This window comes from Dendrobates tinctorius, unplaced genomic scaffold (assembly GCF_039654945.1).
Source record: "Dendrobates tinctorius isolate UK_male_01 unplaced genomic scaffold, ASM3965494v1 ptg000196l, whole genome shotgun sequence".
Classification (NCBI taxonomy): Eukaryota; Metazoa; Chordata; class Amphibia; order Anura; family Dendrobatidae; genus Dendrobates; species Dendrobates tinctorius.
The window spans coordinates 18,181,606-18,204,231 of record NW_027361863.1 but is presented as its reverse complement, the minus strand read 5'-3'; the positions used below and the strand labels follow the sequence as shown (position 1 = coordinate 18,204,231).

The 22,626-nt window shown below is 45.9% G+C and overlaps 1 long non-coding RNA gene across 1 annotated transcript in view; it reads right to left on the bottom strand.

Annotated features, from left to right (window-relative positions):
- Positions 1-6,870: 6,870 nt before the first annotated feature.
- LOC141056262 (uncharacterized) overlaps positions 6,871-22,626 on the bottom strand; it is a 32,804-nt gene continuing 17,048 nt past the window's right edge. The window contains exon 2 of the long non-coding RNA XR_012221602.1: positions 6,871-7,064. This is a non-coding gene — a long non-coding RNA (uncharacterized lncRNA). The remainder of the gene's footprint in view (positions 7,065-22,626) is intronic.

Here is a 22,626-nt window from a genome sequence, read left to right as displayed (position 1 = left end):
TTACAGGGAGCCTGACAGGTGATACAGGCTGCTCAGACTATATGCAGCGTGTATCAGCCCCGGCTGCAGTCTCTCACCAGGTAGGAATGTCTCTGTAAGGTATGTGCACACGTTGCGGATTCGTGTTTGGAATTTTCTGCGCAGAATCTGCTATTTTTGGTAGAATCCGCAGGGAAAAATCAGCGTGTTTTACCTGCAGATTTCCTGTGGATTTACTGTGGATTCCTATAATAAAAAGGGTGTAAAAACGCTGCAGAATCCGCACAAAGAATTGACATGCTGCAGAAAATAAACCGCTGTGTTTCCACGTGGATTTTTCTGCAGTATGTGCACAGGGTATTATTTTTCCATAGGAAACATTGTACTGTAATCTCTTGCGGATCCGCACAGCAATCCACGTGTGCACATACCCAAAAGCTGCGGGGTTTCAGAGAAAACATACTAATAGCTGCTGGGGAGCGAGCGGCGCTGTGCACTAGTCCTACAGACAGGTCCCTGGCAACCTCTTCCCGTCCACTGACAGTGACTGAAACGTGTCATCCTACGTGTGCGTATAGCAGAGACTTGTCAGTCACCATCAGCAGCCGGGGAGAAGCTGCCGGGGACCTATGTTTAGGACTAGTGCACAGCGCCGCTCGCTCCCCAGCAGCTATTAGTATGTTTTCTCTGAAACGCCACAGCTTTTGGGTATGTGCAGGAGTTCAGGAATTGGCAGCGCTTTCGACGTAGCACATGTCCGTCTCTGCAGGTGAGCTGTGGATGTCGGTGTATGCATAGTGAACGTAGGATTTCTAGAAATCCCATCCACTATGCTGTAACATCTGGACGCTGCGGGTTGGGCGCTGTGGATGTACGCACCGTCCAACCCGCAGCATTTACTGATCGTGGGAACATACACGGCTGGGACAGCCGCTGCTGACAGACGCTGCACAACCCATGAGCGTCCTGTATCACTGGTCAGGAGAGGTTTAATAACTTTATTATTATCATAAGTAATTTACTATAACAGTAATACATATAATGCAGCTCATGCCGCGGTTACTGTATGGGGGCTTGTACTCACAGGCTGGGCGTATAAGACCCCGGCTGTAAGAATAATAAGCCCCCTACCTCCCTTTCAGCCCCCCAAACATGTGGTGTAGTGCATTTAGTGTAAAACAGTAAGTAAACACTAATAATAAGCCCCCTGCCCTGTCCTCCCTCCACCCCCCCCCCCTTCAGCTCCCACCCTACCCCCATCTTATCACATTCACCCCACAGTGATCATTACATACCTGAATTTACTTAGCATTATACTTTCTGGCCGCCTTCTGATGAAGTTTGCAGGGGACCTGGCAATTTCTCATCCAGTGCTGCAGGTGAAGAGCACGCGATGAGGACAGGCCCAGGCAGGGTCAGAGGACACTTAAGGGTGAGCACTAGGACCCAAGGGAGCCCCAGCCTGCATGAGCCAGAGCAAGGAGCAGAGCTGACCCCAGCCTGTCAGAAAGTTATCAGGTCAGCTCTGTGTTACCGCTGCACTGAGGACTCTGCCACGCTGCGAGCCTGTGTGCACATTCTCAGGAAGGCAGCCTTATGACAGAAGCGATCATGGATTGGGGGGGCCCCTTCATGGGACGGGGCCCGGGGCGACTGCCCCCTCTGCCCCCCAGTAGCTACGCTACTGGTCCAGGTATATCAACGTGGCTTCAAAGTTGAGGTCTCCCAGACACCGCTCCATCAACCGCTGGAAAGTTCCTGGGGCGTTGGCCAGCCCAAACGGCATCTGATTGAACTCGAACAGTCCCCTGGGGAGGATAAATGCCGTCTTGGCCCTGTCTTTCTCCGACATCGGCACCTGCCAGTACCCACTGGCCAGGTCAAGGGTTGAAAAGTACATACGGTTCCCCAGGGCGGACAGAGACTCTTCTATGCGGGACAGTGGATACGAATCCTTGATGGTGCAGGCGTTCAACTTCCGATAATCCACGCAAAAACGTAAAGTGCCATCTTTTTTCCGAACCAAGACAATAGGGGCCGCCCAAGGGCTTTGGCTTTCTCGTATGACCCCCTTCCGGAGCATTGGGGCTAATAGAGTTTTCACTTCCTGGTATAGCTGCGGTGGTATTTGCCAATATCGCTCCCGGATGGGGGCCGCTCCTGCCATGGGGATCCCATGCGTGATGGCCGTGGTACATCCAAAGTCGTCCTCGTGGCTGGAGAAGACACTGTAAAATTGTCCAAGAAGTGTCTCCACTTGGAGAAGCTGGGCTGGCGCTAGGCACCCTCAACTGGACCGCGGGGTCCGGCAGCATCTCCTCCAATGGCCTCACTAGTTTGGCCATCTTGGCCCGGGGCTTCAGGGCGATATCCTGATCTTCCAGGTTGACACAACGTATCAAGAGGGTCCCTTCCTGCACTGTGGAGCGGGCCACCAGGATGCCAGGGTGCAGGCGCTCCGAGTAACATGGTTCCACCTGCACCTCCACGCCCTCCAGTGGTATTGGGGCGCGGATCGGCAGAGCCACCACCGTCTGCCCCGGAGGAAGCACGAGCGGCGATGACCTTGCCCAGCACCTCACCCTCCTGACACTCCTGGAGCACTCGCGCCTCCCGCACCAACCGCTGGAAGACCTGCCCCTGGGCCGTGCGAGAACCCCACTGACTTAGGGTCTCCTGCGTGGCATCGTTGAGGAGTAGATTGCCAAACTCCCGCAGTATGTTCATGCCCAAGATGATCGGATGACGGTCGCTAGTCTCTCCTTGGGTTAGGACCACTCCCCGGCGGCCGAGGGATTTACCACATAATGTCATCTGAAGCCATACCACTCCGGCGACAGGTACCGGCAGTTGGTTTGCGGCCACTAGTTGTATCATGGGCCCCCACTGGGGCCTTGCCGCTTCCGGAAAATGTTGCCGGAAGTACGTTGCCGACATGGTCGTTACCTGCGACCCTGTATCCACTAGGCACCGTACAGCACGACCTTTAACTTCGGCCCATACTATTGGGCACTAAGCGACCAGTTCTTCGGGACTTCCACGACCCCTCATTGTGGCTTCCGGCTCCAAGTGGCATCCCCCATGCCCTGAGCCCTCTAGTTTAATGTCCGCCGGGGTGGGTATTTCCCACGCTGCGGACACTCCCGTGCGAAGTGGCCCAGTTCTCCACACTCATAACACCAGGGTGGTGAGACTTGGCCATCCCGGGAATTGCGAGGCCCCCAGAGCCCAGAATTGTAGCCAGGTCGGCCGGGCGCGGGCTACGTTCTTTTCTTCACTTCAGCCAGCTCGCCCTGGATACTCTTCAGTTCTTGTCTCATTTCCTCGATCCATCAAGGTTCTTTGACAACGCTTACAGAAGACTCCAGGCTCCGGGCCTTCCCCACAGGAGCCGTCATCGCCTGCTCTTGCTCTCGCACCCGGGCCTGACTCCCCACTTCGGAGAAGGATAAACGTGGGTTCACTCGGACCTGTTCCCGTAATGCCTGCTTGATTAGCGGGTCCCGGAGTCCAGTCACTAACAGGTCACGCAGGGTAATGTCGATGGGCTCTACCCCTATTCTGTCCTTTCTTTCTATGGCGGTGTGTAGCTCCTGGAGGGCGTTCATATACTGGGTGATGGTTTCCCCCTCCCCCAACTGAAGAACTGGGTTCTCAACTCCCCCATGTCTGTTGGATCCCCGTGGGTCTCTTCCAGGATCTGTAGGACCCTGGCGAAGGTGTTGCGACACCCCGGGGGTCTCAACATAACTGACATCCGGGCTTCCCCATCTAGCGCCATAAGGGCCACCTCAGCCTCTAAATCGGGGGTCATGGCGTGCATACGGAAGAGACCCCGCATACGTTCGGTCCAGCTCCACAACAGGGTTTCGGAGCCAGAAAACCGGGGCAAGTTACTTAGCATAGCCCCCAGGGAGATGCTGGAGCGGGGACCCCCATCATCATCAGCGCCCGCAGCCCACTCTGATCAGGCGCACCACCGTTTGCGCTCGGAGACTGCATCTTGCCGACTACGCCAAATGTGGTGTTTGCAGGTACGCAGGATGCAGTGACGAGTCGCGAGACAATTAGGTGCTTTCCATATTAATGATTATAAGACTAGAGGGAACTTTCCTCAGTCCCGGCCTGATCACCAAAAGGAGTAACACGGGTTGCCCTCGCAGGGGTTCTATACAAACACACACAAAATGGGTAGAACACGACTACTTCCGGCAACAGCCGGTCACTATAGGGCCGCAGTATGGCCAACTAAGGGTCCTTAATTATAATGTCAACTTAGCCATCCAGCCGTCCCTCGCCGTTCGGGTTGGTGGTCTTTCGGCGTAGTAGTTGCTGGGCCCAGTTGCTGAGGCGATGACGAAGTCCTTGCGCACTCCTTGGACGGTTGGGCCGCAGTCCCTGGCCTGGGGCAAGCAGCAGCGATATGTGGTGGCGAATGACAGGCCACCTGCGCAGCTAACGGCTGCGACGGGGGGGTCCGCGGTCAGCAGAGGCCCGGCCCCTGCTGTGGACCGGAGCGAACAGTGGTCACCGCCGGCGGTGCTGTTGACGGGGTGTGAGTGCCAATGGCATGCTGATTGACAGCCGGCTGCCCACTGCAGAATGTAGGCTACCAAGAAACAGCATAAAGATTGGAAAGCCTACCTTACAAACACATAACTCTACACAGGTGCTGTATACACACTACAGTATGAGATTATTAACCCAATATTGGCAATAATACTAATTCTAATGGAAAAGGAGCCTGACCTGGCGAACATGGGTGTCAAAGATCACAGCAAGGAGGGGTCGTATCTCACATCCCACCTACTGTTATCTTTGGGCGAACAGCTCTCTGCTGCCCAATTACGTAATTGACCGATGATCAACGAAGGAGGCTGCAGGCTGTTTCCACTAATAGGCCAGTTATCTGGAAACTAACAGTGAGTGTATGGTATATTCACCTCCATTTCCAATGCATACAATATGTGTATATACCTCAGATACAGTCACTGCGAAAACCATGATAACTCAACACTACTCGCTGCCACCACCAGTTGCAGGGGTGGACACTGACAGCTTGGAGCCCCTGTGCAAGAAATGTGTCTGGGCCCCCTTCCTTTTATGGCGACCAAGCTACATATATGTGTGTATATATATATATATATATATATATATATATATATATATATAAAGCACAATGTGGGTGTGTATGTATGTCCAGGATTGGCATCCGCACTGTCGCAGTTACAGCCACAAAATTTGGCACAGTCACACGTCTGGACCCCAAGAGCGTCATAGGCTATGTTGTGAGGAGAAATTTTAACCCCACACGTTCCAATTCACTAAACAATTTTGCCCCCATCTACATAATGAGGGAAAAAGTGAAAGGAAAAGTGTTGGAGGCAAATTGACATCTGCCAGATGTGAACAAGGGGGACTTAAAGAATGAGAGCGATGGCGCCAAAGAGTATATACCGTACAGTAGGTAAGGTGGGGCCCTGACATGGGATACTCACCACACACGGGGATATGAACACACACACACACAATGCACCACACACTACCACGTGCTTCACCACATATACCACCCTCAGCACACATTCACCACACAGACACCAACCTCGCCACATAAAAGTCGAAACACAAAAGTCGCCACTCAAAACTCGCCACGCTGTCCCCGAGCTGTTTAAAAGATGAAAAATGAGCTGTGATTGGTCGCTATCAGCAACAGTTTTGTTTGTAGACAGTTGTGGTAACTGAGGCCTATTATTCTTATCATTTCTATGGTGTTATCGTCCGTCTGTAAAGCTGGAAATAACACAATTTATTACCGTGCCAACACAGACCCCCCTCTGACACAGACTGCAGGGGGAGCCCAGTATCACACAGGAGAGGATTAGATACACAGCTCAGCAGTCAGTATCACACAGGATAAGATTAGACACACGGCTCAGCAGTCAGCATCACACAGGATAGGATTAGATACACAGCTTAGCAGTCAGTATCACACAGGATAGGATTAGACACATGGCTCAGTAGTCAGTATCACACAGGATAGGATTAGATACACAGCTCAGCAGTCAGTATCACACAGGATAGGATTAGACACACGGCTCAGCAGTCAGCATCACACAGGATAGGATTAGATACACAGCTTAACAGTCAGTATCACACAGGATAGGATTAGACACATGGCTCAGCAGTCAGTATCACACAGGATAGGATTAGATACACAGCTCAGCAGTCAGTATCACACAGGATAGGATTAGATACACAGCTCAGCACACAGTATCACACAGAATAGTATTAGATACACGGCTCAGCAGACAGTATCACACAGGATAGGATTAGATACACAGCTCATCAGTCAGTATCACACAGAATAGGATTAGATACACAGCTCAGCACACAGTATCACACAGAATAGTATTAGATACACGGCTCAGCAGACAGTATCACACAGGATAGGATTAGATACACGGCTCAGCAGTCAGTATCACACAGAATAGGATTAGATACACGGCTCAGCAGTCAGTATCACACAGGATAGGATTAGATACACGGCTCAGCAGTCAGTATCACACAGGATAGGATTAGATACACAGCTCAGCACACAGTATCACAGAATAGTATTAGATACACGGCTCAGCAGACAGTATCACACAGAATAGGATTAGATACACGGCTCAGCAGACAGTATCACACAGGATAGGATTAGATAACACGGCTCAGCAGTCAGTAACACACGATAGGATTAGATACACAGCTCAGCAGAAAGTATCACACAGGAGAGGATTAGTTACACAGCTCAGCAGACATTATCACACAGGATAGGGTTAGATACACAGCTCAGAAACAGGATGTGCCAAAGGAGAGGACATTTTCATTCCAAGAATTCCACTCATTCCATCTGATTTGTTTTTTTTATTTTAAACGCCTCCAGTTTCCAGTTCAACTTCTATTTGCAATGTCCATTAACAAGGCTCAGGGACAGTCCTTGAATGTAGTAGGGATTGATTTGCAATCTCCATGCTTTTCTCATGGTCAACTTTACGTGGTCTGTTCAAGAGTTGGAACTGCCAAAAATCTCTTCATCTTTGCACCTGAAAGTAAAAACCAAAAATGTTGTTTATCAAAAGGCTCTTGAATGAGTTGAAAATAAAATACTATCAATACTTGGGTAATTGTTTAGTTAATTTGTGTTGCAGATCTGTAGTGCTGAATATATGATGTGAAATGTTTTTATGTGCAATGTAATTATTACAATTTGTTATAACTAACCACAGTTGGTTACTATGCCCAGGCAACGCCAGGCTCTTCAGCTAGTATATATATATATATATATACTCTGGAACTCTCTACCACAACATATCAGACTCTCACCTACCATCGAAACCTTCAAAAAGAGCCTGAAGACCCACCTCTTCCGACAAGCCTATAACCTGCAGTAACCACCGATCGACCAAACCGCTGCACGACCAGCTCTACCCTCGCCTACTGTATTATCACCCATCCCTTGAAGATTGTGAGCCCTCGCGGGCAGGGTCCTCTCTCCTCCTGTACCAGTTATGACTTGTATTGTTTAAGACTATTGTACTTGTTTTTATGTATACCCCCCTCACATGTAAAGCGCCATGGAATAAATGGCGCTATAACAATAAATAATAAATAATAATAATATATAGCCACACAGACATACATGTATATATTACATCGTCTCCTTTATTATGTATACTGCTGTCCCTTACATAGTGCCCTGTCATGTTATGTACAGTACCGTCCCTTACATATTGAATTATATAGAGCCCTGTTTTTTATTACATACCGTCCTGTCTTGTTAGCTGTATAATGCAATGACTGGGCGGCTAACTTGCAAGGATATGATTTGTTTAGGAGGGATCGTAAAAAAAGGAAAGGGGGTGGAGTCTGTCTATATATAAAGTCCACTTTAAAGCCCACACTAAGAGAAGATATACAAGAGGGAAATGAAGAGGTGGAGTCTCTATGGGTGGAGATACAAGGAGAGAAAAGTAATAAAATCCTCATAGGGGTTTGTTATAAGCCACCAAATATAACAGAAACCACTGAAAATGTATTATTGAAACAAATAGACAAAGCAGCAAATCACAATGAGGTGATTATTATAGGGGACTTCAACTACCCCGACATAGACCGGGAAACTGAAACCTCCGTATCTCAGAAAGGAAACCAATGTCTGTCAGTGACCAAGGATAATTATCTGTCACCACTTGTGCCGGGCCCAACTAGAGGGACAGCCCTTCTGGACTTAATTTTAAGCAACAGGCCAGATAGAATAACAGAAGTCCGAGTCGATGGGCACCTAGGGATCAGTGACCACAATATAACACAATTCCACTTGTCCTTCAGTAAGGTGCCCTGGAAGGGGGTTACAAAAACGCTGAATTTCAGGAAAGCAAAGTTTGATCAGCTTAGTGAGGACCTTCGCCGAATTCATTGGGACAATGTCCTCAAAAATAGGAGCACAGAAAATAAATGGGAAATATTTAAATCAGTCTTGCACACCCACTGCGAGCTAGCCATACCGTACAGAAATAAAAGGGCTAGGAACAGGAGAACACCAATGTGGCTAAATAAGGATGTAAAAAGGGCAATAAATAACAAGAACAAGGCATTTAGGAAGCTAAAACAAGAAGGCAATGAAGAAGCATTAAAAAGTTATAGAGGAAAAAATAAAATGTGTAAAAAAACAAATACATTTAGCAAAAGTGGAAACTGAGAGACTCATTGCTAAGGAAAGTAAAACAAACCCCAAACTATTCTTTAATTATATAAACAGTAAAAAGATTAAAATTGATGGTGTCGGCCCTTTAAAGAACAATGAGGGTGAAATCATAGAGAGCGATGTGGGAAAAGCAAATGTTTTAAATACTTTTTTCTCAACAGTGTTCACACAGGAAAAGGATTTGCCAGGGGAAATGCAGAGTGATCATGTAAACTCCCCATTAAGCATTACCTGCCTAACCCAGGAAGAAGTGCAGAACCGCCTTAGTAAGATTAAAATTGACAAATCACCAGGCCCTGATGGCATTCACCCTCGGGTATTAAGGGAGTTAAGTAATGTGATAGACAGGCCTCTATTCCTTATATTTAAAGACTCTATAGAAACAGGGTCTGTTCCTTTTGATTGGCGGCAAGCAAATGTGGTACCAATATTCAAAAAGGGGTGTAAAAGGGAACCTGGAAACTATAGGCCGGTAAGCTTAACATCTGTTGTGGGTAAAATTTTTGAAGGGCTTCTAAGGGATACCATTATGGAATATCTCAATGTTAATAAATGTTTAACCCCATATCAACATGGATTTATGAAGGATCGCTCCTGTCAAACTAACCTGATCAGCTTCTATGAGGATGTAAGCTCTCAAATGGACCAAGGAGAATCATTGGATGTCATTTATCTCGACTTCTCTTAAGCATTTGACACTGTCCCACATAAAAGATTGGTAAGTAAGATGAGAAAGCTTGGGCTAGGGAAAATGTGTGTAGCTGGCTTAGTGATAGAAAACAAAGAGTGGTTATTAATGGGGCATCCTCAGATTGGGCCAGGGTTACTAGTGGGGCACCACAGGGGTCTGTATTGGGCCCCCTACTATTTAATATATTTATTAATGATCTTGTGGATGGCTTACACAGTAAAATATCAGTATTTGCAGATGATACAAAACTGTGTAAGGTAGTTAACACAAAGGAGGACAGTTTGCAACTACAGACAGATTTGAGTAAATTGGAGAATTGGGCTGAAAAATGGAAAATGAGGTTTAACACAGATAAGTGTAAGGTTATGCACATGGGAAGGAGAAACAGAGGCTACAATTACTTATTAAATGGGAAACTGCTGGGGAAATCAGACATGGAAAAAGACTTAGGCATCTTACTCAATAAGAAGCTAAATTGGAGTGCCCAGTGTCAGGCAGCTGCCACCAAAGCAAATAGGGTCATGGGATGCATTAGAAGAGGTCTGAGGACACGAGATGAAAACATAATTCTCCCTCTGTACAAATCACTCGTCTGACCACACTTGGAGGATTGTGTGCAATTTTGGACGCCGGTGCTCAAGAAAGACATTACTGAACTTGAAAGGGTTCAAAGGCGGGCTATTAAAATGATAAATGGAGTTGGTTCACTACAATACCCAGAAAGGTTATCAAAATTAGGTCTATTTACTCTAGAAAAGAGAAGACTTAGGGGAGACCTAATATATATGTACAAGTATATCAGAGGGCAATACAGAGATCTCTCCAAAGAACTGTTTGTACCAAGGACTGTGACAAGAACAAGGGGGCATTCTCTTCATTTGGAGGAAAGACAATTTCTGCACCAGCATAGAAGAGGGTTCTTCACGGTAAGAGCAGTGAGGCTCTGGAATTCTCTTCCTGAAGAAGTGGTGATGGCCAACTCACTGAATGAATGTAAGAAAGGAATGGATGCTTTTCTTGTGAGTAACAGTATAGAAGGTTACGAATAACAGAATATTATAGGTAGATGGTTGACCCAGCTTAGGGGAAGGAATTTTTTCCCTATGGAGAAAATTGGCTTCTGCTCTGTGGGTTTTTTGCCTTCCCCAGGATCAACAATGCAAAACAGCTGCACTAAAAATAGGCTGAACTAGATGGACATAAGGTCTTCAGCCTTCAAAACTATGTTACTATGTTGGCTGATGGAGCATGGGAAAATGTCCTTTTTAATGAAGGAGCTGATGGACTGGTCGTCTGGTCACCGGCTACTCGATCAGCAGTCATTTTATATCTAAAAATAGAGGGGACTATGTAATAAAAGAGGGCACTGTGAATAACAAAATTAACAAGAATACACTATGTAAGACACAGCACTGTACATAACAGCAGAGGAAGCTATATAATAAGGGATGGCACCATATATCACAAAATCATTATAAAAAAGGAATATACCATAACATTAGAGTGAACATGTATTCCCATAAAATTTAATTTTATTCAATAGAAGTAAAAAAATCACCTATGCCCGTGAATGAATAGTCAAAAAAGACAAAAAATGTTTTAAAAGCCCTGTTAAAGGCTACAATAAACTATCTGTATCCTTCCTTGCCGTGGAGGTTGGCACCCTAATAGATACGGTTATTTGGCGCCCCCACTCAACGTCGTCTGACCCTGTCTCCCCTACCTCACCCTAGTTTCACAGGTGGGAAAACAATGTCAGATAGAAAAGATATGAAGGAAGGGAAAAAACCTTGATGAACACAGAATGCAATGCAAGGGTAACCCGGGCAATAAGCCCACAAATATAATTATAGTAAAGGTAACCCAAAATTAGGGCTATTACTGCTAGCCCTCACAGAACAACAATAAAATTTGCCTATTGATACACAATGAGCCAAAAATAACCATAAACTGCTACCAGCATGATTGATAAGAAAAACATGCAAGCAAGGACATGGCGTCCCAGCAATCTATTAGCAATATATGGCAATAAAAAATCGCCTCTATTAATGCAAATATAGAGACCACTGATGGTGTGTAAAAATCATGATGTTACAACACATAGATGAAAAAATAAATAAAACACCACCCAGTGGTTACTTATCATCAAAGTCGCCCCGACGCGTTTCCCCGGTGTAACGGTTCATCAGGAGGCCACAGACTTTAATACCACTGATACTAGATATGCTCCATGATGCCCAATGATAGGATATAAACAAGGCATGGCGGCGGTCACAAAAAGACGACGTTGAGTGGGGGCGCCAAATAACCGTATCTATTAGGGTGCCAACCTCCACGGCAAGGAAGGATACAGATAGTTTATTGTAGCCTTTAACAGGGCTTTTAAAACATTTTTTGTCTTTTTTGACTATTCATTCACGGGCATAGGTGATTTTTTTTACTTCTATTGAATAAAATTAAATTTTATGGGAATACATGTTCACTCTAATGGCACCATATATAACTAGAGAAGAGGTACGTAATAAGGGACGGTGTTATACATAATAAAAGAGGAAACTATGTAACTAAGGATGGTGTTATACAGAACTAGTAAGTATACTATATGCTAAGGGACTGTGTTATACATAATAAGCACGTATACTATATACTAAGGGACTGTGTTAGACATAATAAGTGAGTACACTATACACTAAGGGACTGTGTTAGACATAGTAAGTGAGTACACTATATACTAAGGGACTGTGTTAGACAAAATAAGTGAGTACACTATATACTATGGGACTGTGTTAGACATAATAAGTGAGTACACTATATACTAAGGGACTGTGTTAGACATATTAAGTGAGCACATTATATACTAAGGGACTGTGTTAGACATAATAAGTGAGTACACTATATACTAAGGGACTGTGTTAGACATAGTAAGTGAGTACACTATATACTAAGAGACAGTGTTAGGTATAATAAGCGATGTCTTCCTCCACCACCCTCTGTTCCTAAGGCCATTATAAGTCCCCCTTCCTCTCATCCCAATCCTCCACACCCCTCATTGTCCTCCTCCCCCCGTATCCCTTTATTGTCCTCTCCCTCACCCCATCATTGCCCTCTTCACAACCTCCATCATTGCGTTCTCCCCCACCACTATCTTTGCTTTCTCCCCCACCACTCCCATCATTGCCCATTCCTCCACCACAGTGTTTTAAAAAAATAACAAGAATACACTATGTAAGAAACCGCACTATACATAATAACAGAGGAAGCTATATAATAAGGGACGGCACCATATATAACTAGAGAGGATGGTATGTAATAAGGGACGGTGTTATACATAATAAAAGAGGAAACTATGTAACTAAGGATGGTGTTATACAGAAAATTAGTGAGTACACTATATGCTAAAGGAACTGTGTTATCCATAATAAGCACGTATACTATATACTAAAGGACTGTGTTAGACATAATAACTGAGTACACTATATACTAAGGGACTGTGTTAGACATAATAAGTGAGTACACTATATACTAAGGGACTGTGTTAGACATAATAATCGATAATGTCTTCCTTCACCTCCCTCTGTTCCTAAGGCCATTATAAGTCCCCCTTCCTCCCATCTCAATCCCCCACACCCCTCATTGTCCTCCTCCCCCCCGCATCCCATTTTTGTCCTCTCCCCCACCCCATCATTGCCCTCTTCACCACCTCCATCATTGCGTTCTCCCCCACCACTATCTTTGCTTTCTCCCCCACGTTTCCCATCATTGCCCATTCCACCACCATAGTGTTATACAAAAATAACAAGAATACACTATGTAAGATACAGCACTATACATATCAGCAGAGGAAGCTATGTAATAAGGGACGGCACCATATATAACTAGAGAGGATGGTACGTAATAAGGGACGGTGTTATGCATAATAAAAGAGGAAACTGTAGCTAAGGATGGTGCTATACAGAATTAGTGAGTACACTATATGCTAAGGGACTGTGTTATACATAATAAGTACGTATACTATATGCTAAGGGATTGTGTTATACATAATAAGCACGTATACTATATACTAAGTGACTGTGTTAGACATAATAATTGAGTACACTATATACTAAGGGACTGTGTTAGACATAGTAAGTGAGTACACTATATACTAAGGGACAGTGTTAGACATAATAAGTGAGTTCACTATATACTAAGGGACTGTGTTAGACATATTAAGTGAGCACACTATATACTAAGGGACTGTGTTAGACATAGTAAGTGAGTACACTAAATACTAAGGGACTGTGTTAGACATAATAAGCGATAATGTCTTCCTCCACCTCCCTCTGTCATTAAGGCCATTATAAGTCCCCTTCCTCCCATCCCAATTCCCCACACCCCTCATTGTCCTCCTCCCCTGCATCCCATTATTGTCCCCTCCCCCACCCCATCATTGCCCTCTTCACCACTTCCATCATTGCGTTCTCCCCACCACTATCTTTGCTTTCTCCCCCACCACTCCCATCATTACCCATTCCACCACCTACATCATTTCCTCCTCCTCCACCACCCCCATTATTGCCCTTTCCACCACCATCATTGCATTCTCCCCCACCACCCTATCATCATTTCTTTTTCCCCTACCACCCCATCATTGCCCTCTCCATCACCCCCATCATTGCCTTCTCCCCATCTCCCCATCATTGTCTTCTCCACATCACCCCCATCATTGCCTTCTCCATCACCCCATAATTGCCTTCTCCCCATCACTCCCATCATTGCCTTCTCCATCACCCTATCATTGCCTTCTCCCCATCACCCCCAATATTGCCTCCTCCCCATCACCCTTATAATTGCTTTCTCCCCATCACCCCCATCATTACCTTCTCCCCATCACTCCCATCATTGCCTTCTCCATCACCCCCATCATTGCCTTCTCCCCTTCACTGCCTTCTCCCCATCACCCCCATCATTGCCTTCTCATCACCCCATCATTGCGTTCTTCCCATCACCCCCATCATTGCCTTCTCCCATCACCCCCATCATTGCCTTCTCCCATCACCCCCATCATTGCCTTCTCCCCATCACGCCATCATTGCCTTCTTGCCATCATCCCATCATTGCCTTCTCCCCATCACCCCATCATGGCCTTCTCCCCATCACCCCATCATGGCCTTCTCCCCATCACCCCATCATGGCCTTCTCCCCATCACCCCATCATTGCCTTCTCCCCATCACTCCCATCATTCCCCTCTCCTCCACCTACACACACACATACATACACACATACACACACACACATAGACACACACATACACACACACACAGCACCTCTCACCTGTTTGATTCATCACCGGCGCCCGCGCTTCCTCGCTCTGGCACAGCGGCCGCTGAATGATGACGTCATCCAGTGGCACTGCTCTCTGTGTCATAGACAGGAAGCGTGGGTGCTGGGCAGGAAGCAGGACGGATCCCTGCAGCTCCACTCCTGCTATTTTCTCCTGCAGGCAGTGGAGCTGCTGGGATCGCTCCTTGCCGACCGCACACGAGGGCAATCTGTCCAGTGGCCCACCGGAGACTCGGGCCCTGAGAAACCGGCTAGATTGCCCTCATCATTAGCCGCCCTGCAGGGGCCCGCTGAAGCCTCTGGGCCCTGATGCAGCTGCACCGGTTGAACCGGCGGTATGTCCACCCATGACCAGTCGTGTTTTATACAGGCTGACTGGAGGCCTGAATCTTGTAGCATCTAGCTTCAGGGTGTGGGTTACAGAACAAAAGGAAAAGAACTAAGGAGACAAAACAATACAGTGTATACAATTAGATAAAATAAAACAGGAATGACAAAACAACATACTACACCGACCACAGAGATGATTCAGTTTAATGAAGGCGAGCACTTCGATTGGAGGTGTTTAGTGAATGGATTTTATGAATACACCGATGTGTATGTCTCTACTGGAACACAAATCATAATTTGTCTTGTTCTTTTATCAACATCTGAGTTACAAATACCCAAACCCCCTTCCCCACCCATGATTACCTCACGTGAGCCGGGTTGTGGTATGTTCTCAACTCTTAAGGATTTTATGAAATTCCCAATTTATGCAATATCTTTACTCCTGATGATCACAGAAGTTCGAGAGCGCTGCCATATTTTTTTGTTGGGATTTTATCGTTACCTAGAGATCAAACATGACATGGCTGATGTCAGCGATCTGCACACTGTTGATTTGTAGCTTATAGGCAGGGGTTACAGTTATGAAAAAACATGCATTTTCTTCCCCGATTCGTCCTGAAGCTGAAAATGTATGTCCCACACTATTGGATCTATACAAGCCCCAATATTCATAATTTTCTTTTGGAGTCCCTAAGTTTGAGAGGAACAATAGCTTCCTCCACTTCTCTATCTATGTGTAAACACATGTACTATTGTTATCCAGCCCTCTGAAAAGACCTTCCCTGCCTTAATTACCTGTACAATCTATATACCTTTGACTACGCACAATAGACATCCTCGTTGGCACTACTGGGGTCTTCTACTTCGAAAAGGAGCTGCATGCATGTTAATTAAGATTGTCAGTATCCAGCTATAACTAATTTCCTGCTTCTTTATGCCCATGGTACCAGTCTAATTCAAGGAAACTCAGACTGTCAGCTATTTTTACTAGTGCAATTTTGTGTGAGAGGAGGAGGGTGAATTCCCCCTCACTAGTGGTTTCAGAGATTTTAATATTTTCTATGACAATGGGCGATATTTGTAACTCCTATTTATAACCCTCCGTCCTAGTAATAAGCACTGAGATGATTGTGTATTGATAGGAATTTAACACTAATTCCTTGTATACTGCAAATTTAGCAACTGCAAATTTAGCAACTGCATCCACAACTTGCATGATTCAGCACTGAATTTCTTAATTTCTGTACAAATTTCAACCACATTTACTGTAATGCATAGGTAGGTTGCACTGATTTCCTAAAATTACATAAATATATGTGCCCAGTAGTGAAGCTACCGGGGGGAGGGGGGGCAGTGGGTGCAGCCGCTCAGGGCTACGCGCTCTGGGTGGACCAACAGGAGCTATGCTCCTTTTAAATGTATCAGCGTGTGCACAGCTCGCCAATACAGTTACACTATGCAGCAGAGCAGGAAGACACGATCTCCTTGCACTGCCGCTTGGCTGTTTTGGAGCCCATGAGCCGGGGGGAGGGCCCAATTATACTGTATGGACTATGGGGTGCATTATACTGTATGGACTATTGGGTACATTATACTCTAAGGACTATGGGATGCGTTATACTGTATAGACTATGTGATGGATTATACTGTATGGGCTATGGAGGGGCATTATACTGAATGGACTATGGGATGTATTACACTGTACAGGCTATGGGGTGATTATGTTATATGGACTATGAGATGCATTATACTGTATGGGCTATGGGGTGCATTATACTGTACGGGCTATGGATTGCATTATACTGTACGGGCTATGGGGTGCATTATACTGTACAGGCTATGGATTGCATTATACTGTATGGTCTGTGAGGTGCATTGTGCTGTATGGACTATGGGATGCATTATACTGAATGGGCTATGGGGTGCATTATACTATATGGAGATCTGCGTAGCTGAGCCACGAAAGGTAAAATCACGGCCAAAAGTTGGGCAGTTTGGAGTCATTCCTGAGTGTTTGGGGGTGCAAAGTACGAGTGCGCAGTAAAAAACTGCATATTCCCCTCATTCCTGCAGTGAAAAAGTCATGCAACGTTCTATCGGGTCTCATATTAATGAAGTATTCTCAGCAACATATGGCGGCACACAAAAGCCCGTGGCTCCATATTACAATTCTGCAGGGTGCTCAGCATGCAGCCGCCCGCACAGGCATTGTATTTCTTGTACTGGCCCCATGCCCGCTTTGTTGGCAAGCTCCTGTTACTTGATCTTATCTTAGGAGCGCGGCATTATCTCCATGCCAGCCTGGGATTAGTTTGGGACGTCTGTTCTCCTTTTCGCAGGTGTCACCGGTCAGTGCACCGGGTACGGCAGGTTACTATATGGATATCACCCAGAGGTGCGTGCTGGCATAGGAAACTGGCACTGGCACACGGGGAGGAGGAATCTGTCAGAACAGGTTTTGCAGGTGCCCACGGCTGCGCCAACTGCTGCTTATCTGGATCATTTTATGGGATCACAAAACCTGATATATTGCATCAGTGCAGCCATACAAGGGGCGACACTGCTGCCTGGATTCACACTTCGGGGGCGCGCTGCCCCTCGGCCTTCCATCTTCCCGCTTGCCGGGGATCAAAGCACTCAGGAATGATTGACAGCCCAGGCAGAGCAGCATGGTTGAGCCTCTGACCCGCATTACTGCTCTCCACTGCTGCGGGCAGAGGTTGCTTTGCCTCCGCAGCATCTGACAAGCAATTACAAACTCTACAGCAAAGAGAATGGCCACTGCTGATGTACTGCAGAGGTGGCCGGTAACCTAGGCAATGAGCAAAAGAAATTGTGAAAGCAAGAGATTTTTATTGCAAAGTTGCTAGCTTTTGCAATTATAACCAGGTCCAGTTCTTCACCACATTACCAGGCAGACGTGTGAGCGGCCGGATCACACAGCGCCTTGTAAGAGGATCAGTCATCGCTTTCTCAATGCAACGCTAAGGGATCCTCGATGTAAGCCTCGGGCTTAGGCCTCTTTCACACATCCGTCTTTCAGCATCAGTCAAAATCTGCCGTTTAGCAAAAAAAAAACAGATCCGCCATCTTTGTTGGCGGATCCGTTTTTTTCCCCATTGACTTGCATTAACGGCGAATCTTGACGGATGTTCATCCGTTGGATCCGTTTTTGCACGGATCCACCAAAATTTTAGTCTCTCTCCTCCCGACCTCTTCTCGTAGCCGTCCCGAATCTCCTCCCGACCCTGGTCTCTTCTCACGGCTCAACCCGCGATCTCCTCCCGACCCCGGTCTCTTCTCCCGGCTCGTCCCGCGATCTCCTCCCGACCCCGGTCTCTTCTCACGGCTCAACCCACGATCTCCTCCCGACCCCGGTCTCTTCTCGCGGCTCGTCCCGCGATCTCCTCCCGACCCCGGTCTCTTCTCGCGGCTCGTCCCGCGATCTCCTCCCGACCCCGGTCTCTTCTCCCGGCTCGTCCCGCGATCTCCTCCCGACCCCGGTCTCTTCTCGCGGCTCGTCCCGCGATCTCCTCCCGACCCCAGTCTCTTCTCACGGCTCAACCCACGATCTCCTCCCGACCCCGGTCTCTTCTCGCGGCTCGACCCGCGATCTCCTCCCGACCCCGGTCTCTTCTCGCAGCTCGTCCCGCGATCTCCCGACCCCGGTCTCTTCTCGCGGCTCGTCCCGCGATCTCCTCCCGACCCAGGTCTCTTCTCGCGGCTCGTCCCGCGATCTCCTCCCGACCCCGGTCTCTTCTCGCGGCTCGTCCCGCGATCTCCTCCCGACCCCGGTCTCTTCTCGTGGCTCGTCCCGCGATCTCCTCCCGACCCCGGTCTCTTCTCGCGACCCCGCTACCACGGCGGTACTTTTGGATTTCCTGCGGTTCCTTTATTCGGCGGACCCCGTCAATGCAACGGTCCGCTGGCACCCGTTGGTGTCTCGACGGACACGTATCCGTTCTCCGCCTTTTTGGCGGATGGCAACTGACGCCAATAACGTAAGTGTAAAACAGGCCTTAGGGCTTGTGCACACCACCGTCATTTCCATCCAAGTGCGATCTGACAAAACATCAGATGGCATTCAGACCAATGTTATGCTACGGGACCGTGCACACGTCCGATTTTATCCTTGGATCAACTCGGTCCAAAGAAAATATGGGTTTTATCTGATAGTCAACCATGCAAGACAATGATGTCGGACTGCACTCAGATGACATCTGAGTGCAGTCCGATTTTCACAGAGCAAATGTAAAAGAAAATGTCTCCATTTCCTTCTCATCCGATAGAATCAGATCACACTATTATCAAACCCTGATCAGAGTGTGATTAGTATAATTGACCCGATTCTCTCGGATGAGGAGAGTCTACGACGGTCTGACTCCGGCCTCACAAGGAGAAAGTGAGTTTCCGGTTCCACTTAGAAGACACTGTGTGATCCGGCTGGGATCGTTGATGGTCAGAAAGTGCAGAAAAAGAGTGGCCGGCGCTGGGAGCAGGAGACAGTGACCGGCACATGTACCGGTATTAATACCTGCACTGTGCACGTAATAACAGGATGGAAAATAGTAAATATATTTCCGGAGAGCTTACCCTGTCCTGCTACAGCCATTTTCCATTTTTCTGCTTTCCTCACCTTCTTCCAAGACCCATAACTTTTTTTTTATTTTTCCGTAGCTTTTTAACGACTTATTTTTGGCGGGATGAATTGTAATTGTGAGTGACACCGCTCACTTTACCATATAATGTAAAGAAAAACGGGAAAAATTCCAAGGGAAGTAAAATTGTAAAAAAAGAAAAATTGACATTTTTTGCCGTTTTATTTTTTATTTTTTTTATTTTTGTTTTTACAAAGTTCATTGAATAGTAAAAAGCAAAAAAAAAAAAAACACTTTACAATATGAATCTCCAGGTCAGTGTAATTATGGGAATATCATAACTATACACAAGGTTTTTTTTTTTTATATTTTAGTGGTTAAAATTTTTTGGGACTTTTTGAAAAAAAAAAATGTGGTTTCTGTGTCCATTTTCTGTGACCCGTAATTTTGCTATTATTTGTTGATGGAGCAGAACAGGGTTCTTCTTCTTGTTTGGGTGCTGAGCTGTTATGTATTTATTTAATTTTTAATTCATTTTTTTCTTTATTTTTAATATTAATATTTTCACTCAGGAAAATTACTTCTTGTTTGGCATTTTGTGGTTTGGTGTTTTTAAAAAGTTTTTCCCAGATTTACATAAAATCTGTATTTCCCCTCTGCTCTGCCTGTGCAAGCTCAGTTCCAGGCGGTTGGAATACATCTGCATTTTATAGGGGTTGTTTGACATGAGAAAAACATGTCTGTTGTCATATAGAAACAGCGCCACTTTTGTCCACAGGCTGTATCTGGTACTGCAGCATTTACTGGAATGGGTCCGGCAATACCACGTCCTCCCATTCTGCGTTTCATGCCTATGGCGCCGTGCCCTTTTTGCCCTTTTATGTAATTAAAAAAATATTTATTTTGCAATTTTAATTAGGCTGAGATACAATTACATACTGAATTAGGGGGAGGATCGCTTTATATCAAGGTTTCCTAATGAAATACCCACGATCTTTGCACATTTGTCTGAGTGCCAAGCTTGCAGAGGTATCAGCCGGAGGTGAAGGCAGATTCTTCTCTTTCCACGCACTAAAATCAGGCATCTGCTCCAATCTCCTGGCACCGACACTTTGTATCACTGATTGTGCACTCTCGTTCCATAAAGGACACAAAGTTTCTTGGCAGCGAAGAAGGAGTGATACTGAGACACTGCCCGCTGTGCATATATTGAGTCTGGCACAGATTGATGTGTATCTAATTGGTCACTGTGCATTTATTGGGTCCGGCATCACCTGAGTGATAGCAGAATATAGTGACGGTCTAAGGGTTCGCTCACATCTGCGTATATAAAATCACTGAGATTCTCAGCCAGAAAAGTTAGCGAGCGCCCGGAGAATATCCTGTGTGTTTTTTCTCGCCTAGCATCCGTCAGATATTTAATAAGCTCTGAGGAGCTAATCCTGATGTTAAAAAAAAAATGGTGTCGGGTCCCCACTATTTTTAATTACCAGCTAAGGGAAAGCAGACAGCTGTGAGCTTGTCTTATTAGTCTGGTAAGTGGCCAATAAACACACAGCTTCCCAGCCTATTAATATCAGCTCACAGCTATCTGCTTAGCTTTTACTGATTATTAAAAAAGACAAAACCTCCAAAAAATTATGTGGGGTCTCCCCTATTTTTAATAACCAGCAAAAGCTAAGCAGACAGTTGCAGGCTGATATTAATAGGCTGGTATATTCTTACACCTAGGAGCAGTATTATACTTGTTATGTTCTTGTTTCCTTAGAGGGTAGCATTATAGTAGTTACATTCTTGTACATAGGGGCAGTATTATAGTAGTTATATTCTTATACATAGGAGCAGTATTATAGTAGTTATAGTCTTATACATAGGAGCAGTATTATGGTAGTTATATTCTTGTACATAGGAGCAGTATTATATTAGTTATATTCTTGTACATAGGGGGCAGTATTATAGTAGTTATATTCTTGTACATAGGAGCAGTATTATAGTAGTTATATTCTTGTACATAGGAGCAGTATTATAATAGTTATATTCTTGTACATAGGGGCAGTATTATATTAGTTATATTCATGTACATAGGAGGCAGTTATATTCTTGTACATAGGGGGCAGTATTATAGTAGTTATATTCTTGTACTTAGGAGCATGGGTATATGGGCACGGGACTATGGGATGGAGGATAATTATAATTTGCTATAACTAACCACAGTTAGTTACTATGCCCGGGCAGCGCCGGGCTCTTCAGCTAGTACATAATAAGTGAGTACACTATATACTAAGGGACTGTGTTATACATAATAAATAAGTATACTGTATACTAAGACTGTGTTAGATGTAATAAGTGAGTGCACTATATACTAAGGGACTGCTATACATAAAAAGTGGACTACACTATATACTGAGGGATGGCACTATACATAATAAGTGAGTACACTATATACTAAGGAACTGTGCTATACATAAGTGAGTACACTATATACTAAGGGACCTTGTTAAATATAATAGGCAATAATAATGTCTTCATCCACCTTCCCCTGTTCCTAAATCCATTATAAATCCCCCTTCCTCCCTTCCCAATCCCCCTCACCCCTCATTGTCCTCCTCCCCGTCATCCCATTATTGTCCTCTCCCCTATCTCCATAATTGCCTTCTCCCCCAGCACCCCATCATTGCCCTTTCCACCACCTCTACCATTGCTGTCTCCCCCACCACCCCCATAATTGCCCATTCCAGCACCTCCACCATTGTCCTTTCCACCACCTCCATCATTGCTTTCTCCCCCACCACCCCATCATTGCCCATTCCAGCACCTCCATCATTGTCCTTTCCACCACTTCCATCATTGCTTTCTCCTCCACCATCCCCATCATTGCCCATTCCACCACCTCCATTATTTCCGCCTCCACCACCCCCATTATTGTCCTTTCCACCACGACCATCACTGTCCTTTCCAC